Source organism: Mauremys mutica, chromosome 6 (genome assembly GCF_020497125.1).
Source record: "Mauremys mutica isolate MM-2020 ecotype Southern chromosome 6, ASM2049712v1, whole genome shotgun sequence".
NCBI lineage: Eukaryota > Metazoa > Chordata > Testudines > Geoemydidae > Mauremys > Mauremys mutica.
In genome coordinates, this window is record NC_059077.1 from 134,942,942 (window position 1) to 134,958,780 (window position 15,839).

Here is a 15,839-nt window from a genome sequence, read left to right on the forward strand (position 1 = left end):
GCCGTGTGCTACCAGCGTGCCCTTTCCTATGTGCCCTAAGGCATTCCTATGTTATTCCATAACATTCCTATGTGCCATAACATTCTTATGTGCTGAATAAGAGCACATAACATTCCTATGTTCCCCTCCCAACACCAGGAGGGGTGTGTGTGTGTGCCCTTTCCTATTCTTATGTGCTGATCAGTACTGTGGTAGCAGAACTGAAACTGAAAAGGTAGCAGGCAGGACTATGCACAAAGAGAAAAGGGATGTAGACCTGCCCTTCGTACCCTGCAGGACCTGTAGTCACAGGCCCTTCCTAATTTGGGGGGAACCAAGGAATATAAAAAGTAATCTCTTGTAAATTGAACCAATGTTGTCTGACTGCTAGAGTTGGAATCTTGATACTAATTTTTCCTAATGATTGTAAGTTATTTACAGTCACCGGGCTGGCCTTTGAGGACTGACAAATCACAGCCAGAAGCTCTTTGATTTTTGGGAAGGCCCCAGATCATTTTGCAGCTGGAGTGGGCAGCACCACTAGGACCATCACAAGTTCTTCTGCTGAGCATCCAGCATGACGTTTGACCACAAAAAGGGGCAGACAAATAGAAGAGGCAATATAGTATGTAGTGGGCTCAGGGATGAGAACAAGGGACTAATCCTAGCGTTGACACTGGCTCCCACTGTGGCCCTGGTCAAGTCACATAGGCCAAAATTTCCATACTTGAGTGCCTATAGTTATGTACCTAAATCATTGACTTTAATAGGGTATTAGAGCAGTGGAAGCTACTCCAGCCATTGATCTTTTCCCATTTTGCATACTGAGGAGGGAGAATGCTTCCTTGTGTCCCCCGTGGCAAGGATTCCCAGCACCCACGAGTTACTCATGTGGGTATTGAACATAAAATTTTCCCCATGCAAAAATACATTTTGTTTTCAAGCAATCCAAGGACTTAGTTGACACCGAGAATTTTTTTAGAAAAAGGGCAAAATAGCTTGACATTTCAAAAGAAATCACTGTTTAATTTTCTTTATAGTTCAAACATTATTTTAAAGGAGTTGAACTCAGATGTTCCTGAGGTTTAACAATGACTTGTATACATAGCTCCCAGAATGGAACCTGTGCAAACAAAAAATAAACAATAATAGTGTCTTTTAAATTCACTGTATTTTTAAAGACACACAGAGGAGAATCAGCCAGGCTGATTCATTGTATTTTCCCTGTGCTGATGAAGGAATTAGAGACAATAACAGAGCTTGACAAAATCAGCTAAAGCCACCAAACCAACTGGAGGGTTAAATCTATCAATCAGCAGTAAATATGAAATATAGGGGGGTGGGATCAGGGCGATGCCCTGGGGAGAAGCCCAGAGAACTCCTCTTCCCCAAATGTCAGAAGAGGAAAGGTGCTGGGATTTTTATCAGAATGCCCTCCCTGAGTCCTATTTAGAGATTCAGGTTCTTTAACATTATAGCTGTCCCAAGTTTGCATAGTGTAATGCTTGAATTTACATGAAGAGAAAGTAGAGAGTAAGTAGTAAAGTTCTTCCAATTTTAAACTAGATGTATATTAAATCTGTGCTAATTAATCAGATGCATAAAGAGTATTTAAGACAACAGCTCAGCCCCTCTCACCCACCCTCTCTCCATCACCATTGTCAACTTTCTCTGGATGTGTTTTTATGGATAAACTGAACTGATCTGACTGGCTGAATCAAACAATAAGTTGTTCTAAACGAATCACGATGCTTCAGGTCAATAACTGTTTGGGAAACATCTGTTACTTTACTGCTTCAACATTCAGCTGAGAAAATTATTAGATATATATTCTGATAATTTGAACAGAAAAAAAATCATCGTAACAGAACATTGAGAGAGGATCAAAGCCTTAGGTTTTGAAAATAAATATCACACGTCAACATTTTTTCCACAAATGCTTCGGCAGCGGGAGACCATTATCCTAAGATAACATTCTCCAGCAGAGAGATGATCTCTTAATTAGAGCAATATGTAAACTACTTTAGGATGCTTGATATAAATCCTGCAAACTGATTCATTGATACTTTTACTAAGATGAATTTTGATATCATGGGATGAAATCCTGGCCCTATTGTAGTTTATAGAACGAGGAGTACTCGTGTCACCTTAGAGACTAACACATTTATTTGGGCATAAGCTTTCATGGGCTAAAACCCACTTCATCAGATGCATGCAGTGGAAAATACAGTAAGAAGATATATATACAGAGAACATGAAAAAATGGGGGTTGCCATACCAACTCTAACAAGATTAATCAATTAAGGTGGGATATTATCAGCAGGAGAAAAAAAACTTTTTGTAGTGATAATCAGGATAGCAAACAGTTGACAAGAAGGTGTGAGTAACACTAGGGGAAAAATTAGCATGGGGAAATTTTTTTGGAAAAGTTATTTTGTTGAAGAATTGCGACTTTTAGGTCTGTAATCAAGCGTCCAGGGAGGTTGAAGTGTTCTCCGACTGGTTTTTGAATGTTATAATTCTTGACGTCTGATTTGTGTCCTTTTATTCTTTTATGTAGAGACTGTCTGGGTTGGCCAATGTATATGGCAGAGGGGCATTGCTGGCACATGATGGCATATATCACGTTGGTAGATGTGCAGGTGAAGGAGCCCCTGATGGTGGGGCTGATGTGATTAGGTCCTATGATGGTGTCCCCTGAATAGATATGTGGACTGAGTTGGCAACTGGCTTTGTTGCAAGGATAGGTTCCTTGGTTATTATTGTTGTTGTGTGGTGTGTGCTTGCTTCAGGTTGGGGGGCTGTCTGTAAGCGAGGACTGTCCTGTCTCCCAAGGTCTGTGAGAGTGAGGGATCATCCTTCAGGATAGGTTGTAGATCCTTGATGATGTGCTGGAGAGGTTTTAGTTGGGGGCTGAAGGTGACGGCTAGTGGCGTTCTGTTATTTTCTTTGTTGGGCCTGTCCTGTGGTAGGTCACTTCAGGGTACTCTTCTGGCTCTGGAACACCTGGCATTGGCCACTGTCGGTAGACAGAATACTGGGCTAGATGGACCTTTGGTCTGACCCGGTATGGCCGTTCTTATGTTCTTATACTTGGGGAAAATGACTAGCAACCTGGCTACCATGGCATGAGCTACCTTTGACAACTGATTGCCTCCTTATTACCAGAACATCATTACAGAAAGGAAGCTTGTAATGAAACAGGGCCAGATGTGGATAGCCGGGATAGCCTCCTGCTGTGGTCATTTGGGTTTGTACTGTAGTACGGTGCAGTGTTTCTTTACAAAGGGCAATTGTTTGCTACTTTCCTTAGTAGGGACTAGGTGAAAATAAGATGAAAAATTCCAGTTTTTTGTTGGATATTGTTTATCTGCTCCTTGCACATTCAGGGTAATAGCTTAGAACTTTCACTGAAACTGAAGTTGCATAAAATGAGTTTTGTTTTAATACAGTTTAATTTAATTACTTTCAATTCTCTGATAAACACAGCATTGAGTGGTGAAAAAGGGACTGTCACAAAGATAAGAATGGCAATAAAATATATACTGAAAACAACAGATGAGTAAGAGCTTCATTGTTTAAACAGTACATAGAAAGAAAAAACTATTATATCTTAAGAAAAAAATAGGGAAATTAACAAACCAAAAAACCCTTCATTTAACGTTACTTACGTTTGCTTTCATCAATAAAATAAACCATAAAATAATTAGGAAATACAAAGTCAAGATTTTCAAAAACGATTAAAAGGTTACGAAATTTTACGTTCTCTTGTTAGCAAATGTCCAAATAAGTGTTGCCCTGGGCACCCTTAATTCAGTCCTCTTGTGCATTTCCATGATGGTGCAGACTTTCATTACCTGATCCCAGGAAGAAGATCAGCAGGAAGAAATGGAATAAGAGGAAAGAGAAGATGAGAAAAGAGGAAAGGAGGAAGAGGGAAGCCCAAAAGGACAAATTTCAAACATCCGCAGCGAGTCACAGATTCATAAATTCCAAGGCCAAAAGGAACCACTCTGGTCTGACTTTCTATTTAACATCGGCCATTGAATTTCCCTGAAAATAATTCCCACAGAAATTAAAGCAGCTTGTTTAGAAAATCACACAATCTTGATTTTTTTTTAAAAAGGCCAGTTGTGGAGGATCCAGCACAACCCTCGGTGAATGGCTCCAAACCCTGAGGTTAAAAATGCGCGCTTTCTCTCTAGTGTGAATTGGTCTAGGCTTCAACTTTCAGCCATTGTCTGCTCTTAACCTTTATCTGCTAAAGTGAAGAGCTCATTAGTAAATATTTCTTCCCTTAGGCTCACCGCTTAACCTTCTCTTTGAATGAGCTCCTGTACTCTATCAGCACAAGGAGGGTTTTCTAATCCTTTCATCATTCATGTGGCTCTTCTGTGAACCCTGTCCAATGTGAGAGCATCTGTCTCAAACTGTGGACACCAGAAGTGGACACAATTTTCCAGGAGTGGTTGCACCAGTGCTCAGTACACAAATATGGAACCTCTCTATTTCTACTTGAGATTCTGCTCTTTGTATGGCTCCAAGAGTCACATTTGCCCCTTTGGCCACTGGGAACTCAGGGGGAGCTGATTATCCCCCATGACCCCAAGTCTTTTTCAGAGTTGGTGGTTCCCAGGTTTGAATCCTCTATCTTGTACACAGAGCCTATATTTTGTCTTACTTTCTACACAGGTGATGACTTCTTTCGACAAAATCTAAACACAGAAATGAAAAAAACTCACAAAGTATCTCCTCCCCACCAATCCCCTTGGTCCTCACAGAGAGACAGCAAAGATGGAGGCTTGCTGCAACCAGGCTACAGGGGTCTCCGAGCTTCCCCCTGCCCCATCCCTGTCCTGCCTGGCTGTTGTCAAGGGAGCTCTGTGAGGTCACATCCGCCTCATCGTCTTTGCCCAATAGGCTGAATTCCTGCCAAAGGCCTTTGTGAAGTCACTGCCACACTCACCTTTCCCTTGCAGGCCTGATGTCTGCCCCTGGCCAGCCCGGTTCGATGTTTGAGTTGCACCCCAAGATCTCCCCACTTGGTCATTATTGATTCTGGGGAGCAAGCAGGCTACCCAGTAAAACAGCAGAGTCTGTTCCTCACCCCACAATGAGTTTTTCACAGAGGTGTCAGTTGAGAAACAATTTGATGGCCTAATCCGGCCTCTGTTTCTCAGGCTATGAAATTTCACACACTTAGCACCATATTAAGCCCAATCGCTTGTAGGAATTCACTAAAAGGCACCTTCCAGAATGACAACAAGTTGTGATGTGAGGATAGCTGGAAACAGAGAATCCACCTTTCCCCTAGGTAATTTGTTCCAGTGGCTAGTGTCTCTCACTGTCAAAAATGTGTGCCTTACATTTCATTTGAATTTCTCAGGCTTCAGCTGACAGCCATTGGTTCTTGTTGTGCCTTTCTTGGCTAGATTGAATTAGCCCTGCCCCATGAAATCCGATCTCCCCGTCCTGCTGGGAGCCCCTCAGGCAGGAGCACCCCAGTAGGTGCCTCCTAGCTGTTTGTCTTCTGGATTTGGGACAGGACTTCCTCTGTATGGATGCTCTCCGTAGGGATATCAGATGCACCTCCAGAGGCAGTGCAGAAGCAAGTGCACTGCATCAGCCTGTCATTGGGATCAGGGCTTTGGCCTTGGCAGCTTCTGCTTCAGCCACATCTCTGGGTGCCCAGGCTCAGGGCTTCTGACCCCTGTGGCCACCTCCACATTTGGGAATGTCTTGTAGTTTCAGAACGGTTGGTGGCTCCTTCCCTCCAAGCCCAGGTCTGAAGGCAGGACGGCAGTGAGGGTGGCAATGCTGTGACTCTCCTACAACAACCTTTGAACTCTTCCACTCTTCCATTTTGGTGGGGAAGCCCACCAAACAACATCTCATTGAGATGGACGTGTTCCCAGGGAATGTCTCAATTACAAGGAATCAACATTTCCCAGCTGAAATAAATATTTTGCTGGAAAACGTTCTTTTTTTTTTTCTTTCAAAAGGACTTTTGGCTTCAGTTTTTTGTTTTTTTTTAGACTGTGGCTTTTCTGTTTTGTGGCACACAAGCAGACAAGTTAGAGAAAACATAAAATATTCTTGCTGAAAGTTTGCAATATCTTGTCAATTTGTTTATTAAGACCAGAACAATAGCACATAAGAACCCAAAAATCAGAGGGAGAGAACATAGGCTACTGCCTATAACAGAGAGGCACTACTCACTGGGTACCTGCTGACTGACTGGTGCTAAGTCCCAAGTTTGTTCTGCCTTACTGAGCTGCCTAGCATGCAAGCACGTACAGAAACGCTGCCCAACATGTAACATCACAGTATTCAATTTTAACACAACTGCAAATACATCAGAGCATCAACATTTTCTGTTTTACAAGGTCTCTCCTTTTTTGGAACCCTTGTTTCTAAAAAAGCCATGCGAGACTTGAATCAAATTTCAGTGACTAATTATCATGTGTGTGGCATCATCATTAATGCGTGTTCTATGTAGTTAGGTTATTGTCTTCTTTAGGAAATTTGGGGAAACAGGAGCCCTGGGAAACCCTGTTCCCCTCCTCCCCTCATACACACAGCACATTTGCTGCTACCTGGTGCTGGCTGAGCAGTAGCATTGTGACATCAGAGAGGATCCACCACTCAGCACCCGTCCCTCCAGTTCATTTGCATACTTGCGGAGAATGAATAGCAACCTGGCTACCATGGCAAGAGCTACCTTTGATGACTGATTGCCCCCTTATTACCAGAGCATCATTACAGAAAGGAAGTTTGTAAAGAAACAGGGCCAGATGTGGATTGCCGCGATAGCCTCCTGCTGTGCTCATTTGAGTTTGTACTGTAGTAGGGTGCAGTGTTTCTTTACAAAGGGCAATTGTTTGCTACTTTCCTTAGTAAGGACTAGGTGAAAATAAAATGAAAAATTCCAGCTCTTTTTCTTGGATATTGTTTATCTGCTCCTTGCACATTCAGGGTTATAGCTTAGAACTTTAGCGGAAACTGAAGTTGCATAAAATGAGTTTTGTTTTAATACAGTTTAATTTAATTACTTTCAATTCTCTGATAAACACAGGATTGAGTGGTGAAAAAGGGACCTTCACAAAGATAAGAATGGCAATAAAATATATCTTGAAAAGAACAGATGAGTAAGAGCTTCATTGTTTAAACAGTACATAGAAAGAAAAAACTATTATATATTAAGAAAAAAATAAGGAAAGTAACAAACCAAAAACCCCTTCATTTAACGTTACTTAAGTTTGCTTTCATTAATAAAATAAACCATAAAATAATTAGGAAAAGAAAGTCAGGATTTTCAAAAACGATTAAAAGGTTACGAAATTTTTACGCTTCAGCTGACAGCCATTGGTTCTTGTTGTGCCATTTTTGGCTAGATCGAATTAGCCCTGCCCCGTGAAATCTGAACTCCCTGTCCTGCTGGACCCCCCAACCAGGAGAACCCAGTAGGGGCCTCCTAGCTGTTTCTCTGCCCGGCTGGGGGCAGGACTTCCTCTCCGTGGGGATATCAGACGCACTTGCAGAGGCAATGCAGAAGTGAGTGTGCTGCATCAGCCCGGTGTTGGGCTCAGGGCTTTGGCCTTGGCAGCTTCTGCTCCAGTCACATCTCTGGGTGCCCGGACTCAGAGCTTCTGGCCCCCTGTGGCTGCAGCCAGTGCTGGGGCACTGGGCTCAGGACTTTCATGCCCTTCCCAACTCCTGACGGCACTCTGGGTACCTGGGCTCAGGGCTTCTGCCTGGCATCTGAAGTGAGAGCTCTGGGCTTCCCTTGCAGTTCCTTCTGGGGCTCAGGGGTCCATTTCTCTGAATGCCCCGAAAATGGTAGGAGCCGAGCTGTTCCCAAGTAATAGGTAGGAGCTGAGGTGCTACAACATGAAACCTCTCTGAGGCTCTTATCTGCTCCACAGGGACGCCTGTCTTCTCACTCAATTAGCAGTGGGAAAGGGGAAAATCCCAAGGAGGCTCCTCCTCGCGCTCACAGGCTGTCGGGGGCAGAGAATTCACCCCAAGGCCACGCTTATGAGTCTGTATCATAACACGCATGCACAACAGCACTGCACAAAGTTTATAAACGTCACCTTAACTCTGATGGTTCCTAACGTTTAAAGGCCCCCAGGGGTGCAACTTGGAGCTGGGGTACCGCTGAGCTCTCTGTCTCCCCAGGCTGGGCTCCCTCTCACACTGCTGCTGGGAGAAGATGCAGCTCGCTCCCGTCCCTGCACTCACACAAACCTTTGCACAGGCAGGGACACACCCAGCTGCAGGGACCAGGAAGCTTCTCCCCAGCTCCCCAGCCTAGGTCCCCAGTGCTGCAGCGTCTTGCCCTGGCCAAAAGCCTGACGGGATCACTTTATTACCCAGTCTGCTCCTCCCTCCAAGTGGAGAGGATCATGCACCAGTCTCTGGTCCTGAGCAGGTGCCCCAAGCACATCTAGCAAAACGAAGAGTTTTAGGGGGAAATAGAACACACATTGATTAACTATGCAAAGATAGGCTTGAAGGGATTGTAAGCAATGAGCGCACAGCTCAATGCAGGTTACCCAAGAACTGAACCAAAAGAACCCTCTGCTTTGGCCTCAGCGGCAGATCTGGGGCGGTGAGAGCTGAATTCCAGACTCACTTTCCTGCTCAGCCGCAGCTCTTTCCCCCAGGTCTCTCCCCTCGCCGGCAGGCTCCGGCTCAGCGGCTGGCTCCAGCCACCGCAAAGAGTCCGAACCCTCCCTGCCCCCCAGAGCTGGGCACAAAGGGGGCTAATGCAGGTCTCTCCCCCATACAGACCCGCCTGGGGCAGCAGCAGCAGCAGCCCAGGCACCCACCGGCCCCCCAGCAGCTCCCACACTCCAAATGCCCTGCACCGCACACACCCGCCGGCCTCACAGCTCCTCCCCACCCTCCCATGGTCTCATGGGCTCATAGACTCATAGACTCGAAGGTCAGAAGGGACCATAATGATCATCTAGTCCCACCTCCTTCACAACGCAGGCCACACAATCTCACCCATCCACTTCTATAGCAAACCCCTAACCTATGTCTGACTTACTGAACTCCTCAAATTGTGCTTTGAAGACCTCAAGCTGCAGAGAATCCTCTAGCAAGTGACCAGTGCCCCATGCTGCAGAGGAAGGCGAGTAACCTCCAGGGCCTCTGCCAACCTGCCCTGGAGGAAAATTCCTTCCCGACCCCAAAGATGCTGATCACTTAAACCCTTAGCATGTGGGCAAGACTCACCAGCCAGCACCCACGAGAGAATTCTCTGCAGTAACTCACATCCCAACCCATCTAACATCCCATCCAGACCACTGGGCATACTTACCTGCTGAGAAACAAAGATCAATTGCCAAATTCATTGCCAAGATTAGGCTAGCCCATCATACCATCCCCTCCATAAACGTATTAAGCGTAGTCTTGAAGCCAGATATGTCTTTTGCCCCCAATACTCCCCTTGGAAGGCAAGTCTAAACTCCCTAGTGTCCACTTGATAGCCACTGGTTCTTCTTCTTCTGCACAGCATCGCTCGTGGAGAACAAGGACCTGCACATCTACAGTCGTACTCTATCTTTGTTTCAAGAATGAAAACAAACTAGCGCCTCAGAGGACTGGAACGGATTTCAGCTGATGGACAGCTTTGCTCAGTGTTTGTACATTTTAACAGGAATATATTGAATGATTAAATTCATTTCACGTCCCCGTTCAGCGGAACTCCTGAACATACAGGAGACGGATATGAAAATATAGGTCAATTAAAAAAGAGGACATGTAAGAGAGCAGCTGGACTTGAACCAGAAACCTCTCGATCCGCCCTCAGATGCACCACCACTGAGTTCCCTGAGGCAGCTGAGTGTTGGAGCCAGTGATCTTGAAGAGTATGAAGGGGACACTTATTTCAAAGAGCTTCTCTTCCATTCCCAGACATGAGTGGTTTTAAAAATGGAGTTTCATTACATTTTCTATGTGCATGTAAACACCACAGCTTGCACAATCCCCACAACTGCTCAGTCTCACCAGAGCACAATAACTTTGGAGGCCCCACACCCAGCTACCCAGCTCTGCGGCCTTTAACCTCTTCAGCAGTTCTCCAATGCCTTAAAGCCACAGGGCACAGCATGGAATTTGATCCCATTAATCCTAAATCAATTTGGATGAAAAATCTTTGCAAAAATATTTCATTTTCCAAACCAAAAGCATCTCCCGTTTGTGGCGTCCCCTTAAACTGTCTCTTCGCACACAAAGAGGAGACACTTCAATTTGGAAACGAGATAAGATGCTTCAGTCAGGGTAAGCAGTTGCTCCCCTTCATGATTGAAAGATCATAAAATGCCAGTAAAATTGACTTTCAGCCCTTACACAGCAGACCCCACTGACGGCATCTCCCCGGGGCCGGGTGGAGCCAGGTCACCTTATCAAACCTTCCCATACCCGGGGGAACGGGAAAGTGCGAGGCTGCAGCGCCACCTAGCGGCCACAGGACAAATCGCCGGCTGCTGCACCTGTGGGCACTGGGAGTTCGCTTAACATGGAAAGCTGCCTAATGCAAGTTGGCAAAACGGGGGTCTGCTGCACTACATCATCATCTGCAATGACTCAACCCGATAGGACACCTCCTGTGCTACGCTGCTACTAGTGACCCTCTCAAACAGGTCCCCACAGCTCCCCAGCCTCCCCCCACCAGGAGGCAGCAAGGAGAGGCTTGTTACACTGCTCTACAGCCAAAATGCTTCTGAAATAAATGGAGTCCAACTTTACTAATTCTGGGTCACTGAGAACGAAAATGATGCTTAAAATTCTTGATTGGCTCTAGTTTTCAAGATATGCTATTGAGTCAGTATTTATGACCCTTGACTTGGGAATGGCGGAGGATAAGTGAGTTATAAAGGGACGGGATCTCAATTTAAACCAGTAATGACTAAAATACATCTTTGACTGGATCTATGAATAAATCTATGAATGGCTTTGGACAGTACTTGCTTTTTAGGCAAAACAATGAAGGATACAATCTGAAGCTGGTATTGCCTCATACATGATATGAATTGCATCATGTTATTCCTAGAAGTCATGGATGATGCAATCATAACGAAGCTGAACCAATTGCCCTATATCAGCTCTAGAAATCATACAGTGTCTTGCTCTCTTATTTGTCAGTGTTTGATTTTGCAAAACATCTTTAGCCAAAGTGAGCAGAGATGCCTCGTACTTGTGTGAACAGTGCAGATAACTTGTGCTATGTTTGTGGTGAAGTGACTTTTGCATCACAAAAGTGCAGTATAAACACTATGGTTAAGAAAGCCTATCACTTTTCTTTTGGCTGCAAAATTGGAGATCAGGTGTGTGTTGGAAGCAATAAGTGTGGCAATCTCAGTGAACCGACGGAGGGTGACGGTGGTCAGAGAGAGACAACGGAAGGTTAAAGGGGCACCGATTGGCATAACGATGATGATTGTGTTGTATTTCATTCCTTAGATCTGGTGCCAGCGCCCGTCCCTTTAGCCTTGTAGTTTACCAAGAGTAAAACTAAATATCTGTTGAGATACAAGGGAGAGTCTGTTTCCATTCCTGCTAGCTGCACAGGGGTTTGACGTTGCTGCTTTCAATCCTCCGGCTCTGCCGAGACAAGGAACAATTCAGGCGGTCACTGAACTGAAGGAGGGAGACGATTTTCTGACAGGGAGGGATGGCTCCTCTTAAAGGTGTTTGGCAGGCAGCCTCCTTCCCAGGTCTGTCCCGACAACACCCAGTTGAAAAGGGACTCTCCCCAGCCCTCCTCAGCCCGGTGAAAATGAGCGAGTGAGTGAGCATGGGGGAGAGAGAGCGACGGAGGGAGATGGATTGAGCGGGCTGGGACCTCGGTGAAGGGGCAGGATGAGGGTGTTCAGTTTTGTTGGGTCAGAAAGTTGGCAACCTCAGATCCAGGGGAAACAACTCAAACACCCAACGAGTCTGGCCAGGGGCAGGACATCAGCTTTGAGGGGAGGGGTGGGTGTGGCAGTGACATCACAAAGGCATTTTGCAGGAACTCGGCCTATTGGGCAAAGGTGTTGGGGAGGGGGTGACCTCACAGAGAGACCCCGACATCAGCCGGGCAGGACAGAGGTGCAGGGCCAGGCCAGTCTCTGAGACCTCCTGGCTTTGCTGCCGCAAGTCTCCTTCGCGAGGTCTCTCCTCGAGGGCTGAGAGAGAATTAGGATTCAGAGTTGTGAGCATGAGGAGGAACCTCTGTGGAGTTTTCTCCTTTCCTACCAATGATTGTGCCGAAAACAAACTTCCCTTTGAGAAGGTAAGAGGCTCAGAGAGGTTTGGAACCTGTTCCGTATGATCCACCTGGCGCAGGCAGCATTCTAGGCCCAGACATCACTGGCTTCAGGTGGCAGAATTTGATTTCCTACCTAGGGTTTGATGGTTGGAATCCCTGGGGACATTAGGGTTTGTCCTTTTTGGTTTCCCTTTTCCTCTTTCCTCCCTCCTTTCGCCTCTTGCTTCTTTTTTCCCTTTTCCCAGCTTCCCTCCCTCTAACAAGGAGGGACGTGTCTGGAGTGCGGGCAGGGGAGGGGTATTGCTCTCATTGCAGAGGTCCTCACCAAGAGGTGGGGCTGGATCTGAGAGTGATCCCGTCTGATGGTGACCTGGGCTGTCCTTTGGGACATCTGGTGAGACCTCTCAGCCTCCCGGCCCTCAGAGTCTCAGTTCTGATTGGCTGAGCAGGGGGCTATCGAGAGCGAGGAGACCCAGGTCCTTTTGGTCTTTTTACAAATCAGGCAAAGAAGTCACAACCAATCCAATGTACGGGATTAATCTTGCTGCTTCTCTCCATTAATTGTCTCTTAGCAGGTGATGATTTCCTCTAATGTTCTAGGTCTTCTAAAATCCTTGCTGAATAATTACTATGAACCACTGTTGGTCTGTAGCTCACTTGAGAGCACTTTATTCTGATCAGTCAACGTATGAAATTCAAGATATGAGAGAGAGGTTGAAAGTCAGGAGCAGTGTTTCCTCTAATTTGTTATGTCCGTGTGCGGAATGAATTTTGTTGTGTGCACCAATACGGAGGTGAGGTGTGACACCTCACCTGTCTATTGGTGCTCATTCCAAACTTCATTCTGCACATGGATGGTGTGTGACGGGGTGAGGCTGAAGGGTTAGGAGTGTGGAGGGGGGCTCAGGAAGGGCAGAGGTTGGGGTGCCAGGGCTCCGGCTGGGGGTGCAGTCTCTGGGGTGGGGTTGGGGATGAGAGGCTCAGGGCTGGAGCAAAGGGTTGGGGTGCAGGGGTGTGAGGGCTCCGGCTAGGGATGCGGGCTCTGGGTTGGGGCTGGGAATAAGGGGCTTGGGGTGCAGGTTGCCCCAGGGAGAGAGAACTCCCCCGCAGCTCTCTCTCACCACAGCAGATCAGGGTCAGGTGAGAGGGCACCTGTCTCCTGGCCACAGCAGCGCTGGTGGGGCTGGGCTGGGTCGGGTTGGGGCAGCGGGAGGGAACAGGATTTATTTTTCCTAAGTCAAAAGGGGGAAGGGAAGGAGTTATGCTCAGTTTTTACCTTATAAACTTAAGTCCTGTCTAACCCACAGGACACTTTGGGAATAAGATACCATGTTTTGTGGTGACATCACAAGAGCAGAGGATGTGAGAACTACAGCAACAGAGATGGCAGGGAGGTTAGAATCAGATTGTTTCAAATGCTGACATTTAACAGCAACGCTTAGCTAACACAATGGAGAAAGGAATTCTCTGCTAAAGATTCAACCTGACGCGATATATCGATCCCCGAAGGCGTGCCCGTCGACTCCGGAATGCCACCAGGGCGAGCGGCGGTAGTGGAGTCGACAGCGGGGGCTGCGGACGTCGATCCCGCGCCGTGACAAGGGGAGGTAAGTCGAAATAAGATACTTCGACTTCAGCTCCTCTAATCCCGTAGCTGAAGTTTTGTCTCTCTCCTCGGCCCCGCCCCCTAGTGTAGACCAGGCCTAGGTATCTCCTCGCAGTGATCCCCTCCCTGTGGCCACTCTAACGTTACTGGAGAGAAATCAACCTCCCATCCCCCGCCTCCTCTGCTGGGGGATGCAAACAGCCACAGCTGGGGGTAACCTAACCGGAGGAAGATCTGTGACTCCCGGCTCTGGGCCCGATCAGCACCTGCGTTAGGGCAGCTGGATGGGAGGGTCCTCGTAAACCACGGCTATGGCGCTGGACACGATGGAGCTTGTCTGGAACACCATGGGGAGATTTTTCAATCAGTTACTGGGAGACCCCCAAGGAAACAAAACGGTGTGTGAGAGACTCAGGCCCCACAGACCCACAGACACTTCCCAGGGAGGCACCCAAAGTGCTCTGCAGAAACAGCCAGTGTTACCCCCACTCCCAAACAACTGCCCCCCCCCATTCCTCCCATCCATCAAACTTGGGGAAGGCCTTTGCCTTCGTTTTTCTGGGAAAGGTGTCAGCGACATCCTTGCTGGGCAGAGCGGGCTCCACAGTTGAAACAGTGACATTTAAATGGAGGACTCTTCTGTCTGCCACAGTGGATGCAGCCTTTCACCAAGAAGGAAATCATTGGCTTCACTGTTGGCTCTATCTCCTCCTTGTTGTATCTGTTCTCCCGAGTGCCCCAGATCTACACTAATTTCAAGAGGAAATCTACCGAAGGGGTGTCATACTATCTTTTCGCTTTGGTGATCCTGGGGAACTCGTTGTATGGAATGAGTGTGCTTCTGAAGAACCCAACCCCAGGGCGAGCTGAAGGCAACTACATCATTCATCACCTCCCCTGGCTGACTGGCAGCCTGGGGGTTCTGTCTCTTGATGTGATTATCGCCTTCCAGTTCCTTGCCTATCGGAAAAGAAAATCTCACACGTCTGCTGAAAGAGAGGCCTTGCTTGGCGAGCAAGATGAATGAACCCCTTGACAGCTGACTAAGGAACTTTCCCCAAGCAAGAATGGAATACTGGACTTCAAACTAGGGCACAGCAAGTTGCCATCAGGTTCCTAGACCTGTTTTCTGTTAGCGGGAGTTGCCCTTAAGCCAATGTGTGGTATGATGCTTCCTGCAGAAAGTGCTTGGCCACCTGGCAGAGGACTTTCGTGCTAGATCTCACCTGCTTGGAGTGATGACTCAAAAGGGATGAAAATGAGGTGGCTGTGGTGGGGCTGTGGGGGTTGACTTTGAGGGCTGTGGCAGGGCGCGCAGATGGCTGTGGTGGGGTTGTGGGGGATGAGTTTGAGGGCTGTTGCAGGGATTGAGGTGGCTGTGGTGGGGCTGTGATGGATGGGTTTGAGGGCTTTGGCAGGGAATGGGGGGCTGTGGGTGCGAGTCTGAGTGCTATGGCAGGGCACGGGAGCGCTGTGGTGGGGCTGTGGGGGATGGGTTTGAGGGCTGTTGCAGAGCACGCGGGGTTGTGGTGGTGCTGTGGAGGATGGGTTTGAGGGCTGTGGCAGGGCACGGCGGTGGCTGTGGTGGGGCTGCGGGTAATGAGTTTGAGGGATGTGGCAGGGCACGGAGGTGGCTGTGGTGGTGCTGTGGGGGAAGGGTTTAAGGTCTGTGATAGGGGTTGGAGGATGTGGTTGGGCTGTGAGGGATGGGTTTGAGGGCTGTGGCAGGGAATGGTGGGCTGTGGGGGTGTGGGGCTGTGGGGGATGTGTTTGTGGGCTGCGGCATGGCACGGGGGGGGGCTTTGGTGGGGCTCTGGGGGATGGGTTTGAGGGCTGTGGCAGGGAATGAGGTGGCTGTGGTGGGGCTTTGGGGGATGAGTTTGAGGGCTGTGGCAGGACGCGCAGGTGGCTGTGGTGGGGCTGTGGGGGATCGGTTTGTGGTCTGTGATAGGGGTTGGAGAATGTGGTTGGGCTGTGAGGGATCGGTTT

At 47.7% G+C, this 15,839-nt stretch overlaps 1 pseudogene; it reads left to right on the forward strand.

Annotated features, from left to right (window-relative positions):
• The first annotated feature begins 14,123 nt into the window (after positions 1–14,123).
• On the forward strand, positions 14,124–14,877 carry LOC123372270 (annotated as a pseudogene).
• Positions 14,878–15,839: the final 962 nt, after the last annotated feature.